The sequence below is a fragment of the Rana temporaria genome, chromosome 2, assembly GCF_905171775.1.
Source record: "Rana temporaria chromosome 2, aRanTem1.1, whole genome shotgun sequence".
In the NCBI taxonomy this organism is placed as follows: Eukaryota; Metazoa; Chordata; class Amphibia; order Anura; family Ranidae; genus Rana; species Rana temporaria.
The window spans coordinates 96229983-96231369 of NC_053490.1; the positions used below are offsets into that span (position 1 = coordinate 96229983).

At 51.0% G+C, this 1387-nt stretch overlaps 1 pseudogene; it reads right to left on the minus strand.

The window, feature by feature from the left end:
- Positions 1-339: 339 nt before the first annotated feature.
- Positions 340-474, minus strand: LOC120930027 (annotated as a pseudogene).
- Positions 475-1387: the final 913 nt, after the last annotated feature.

Sequence of the window (1387 nt, forward strand, 5' to 3'; positions counted from 1 at the left end):
AAGTGCTGAGAGAACACTAGTGCAAGTATGGCACCCCTGAACTGCCACTCCAGGGGCACATTCACCATAGGCTTTTCTCACAACCCTGACCAACAGCCTGGACAGTCACAGCCCCCTTTCCAACCAGGAAGGAACGAGAGGTAATTATATAATTATACTCGAGAGGTACAAGCCTTCATTAGACCCCCCCTTAACAGTAGGACGAGGTCGACGTTCCCTCTCGAGAAACTGGCAAGGTTAGGAACTGCATCAAATCCAGGCCAGAAGGCCAGGGACCTGACCCTTCAGCTTCGACGGCATGTTTCTCCGTCCCGATCAGAAGGCTTTCACCTCCACGCCAGCAGGTTCTGCATCTGCCAACGCCATCCCTTTCCACCTCGCCGTGTACTAAGGACGGTTAGCATAGCGACCCCTCATGGCAACTGATAAGAACAGATACTACACTTGATCTTAGCCAAAAGACCGAGAAGGGCAAACCTTTATATTAGTGTTACCCCCTTACCTTAGGGTCCCTACTGCCCTCTTACATTAGTGTCCCCTTTTACCATTGTGTATTAACTCAGTGACCCCCACAGACTCTTTTCCTTAGGGCAGTCTCTCTGTGGTGTAGAGCTGTTACACACTGACCTCTGTAGCAGTAAATTGTCCCTTGCAGGCCAGGGCACAGAGGGCAGGCTCCTCCTCTCCTCCCACTCCAATTCTGCAGGGACTACATTTCCCATGATGCCCCCAAAGTCTTCTGATTGGACCTCTCAATTATGATAAGGGAAACAGAGGGCAGGAAGCTGGGCAGTGGCGCGACAAATCCAATTAGAGCCGCTCTCTCTCTCATCTCCCTTCGGCTGACAGAAAATAGGGGGAGATACAGACATCCCACAGCTCTTCTCTCCCTGTCATGGCGCCGCTGCTCTGTTTGCCAGAGAACTCGGCAATGGCACTGTGACAGGGAGAGGAGAGCTTGACGGCTCATATTTAAACTGCTTCCTGGCCCCCTCCGCACCGGTGAGCCACTGCACTCCTAAGCAGTACTCCCCTGATAGTGAACCTGCTTGCAGGAGTCGGGAGGAGGGCGCGGGTGACATTTTGCCACCCCCCGCAAAGTGCCGCCCTAGGCCTGGGCCTTGTTGGCCTAGGCCAGAACACAGCACTGATGTAAAGCACATTTTACAAAATGGGAAAGAATTGCTTTAGGAAAATTAAATTGTGCACTCATCCATGAATAAACACCTATACAGAGGAGACTCATCGTTTACATTAGTACAGGGACGTACAGCTATTCACATATGTGACCAGCTGTGCGCTCCGGCTGCAGCTACCCTGCCATGGGAAAATTACTTTTTTTTTTTTACACTGGGCATATGTTATACTTAATTTCGTCCATGTGCAT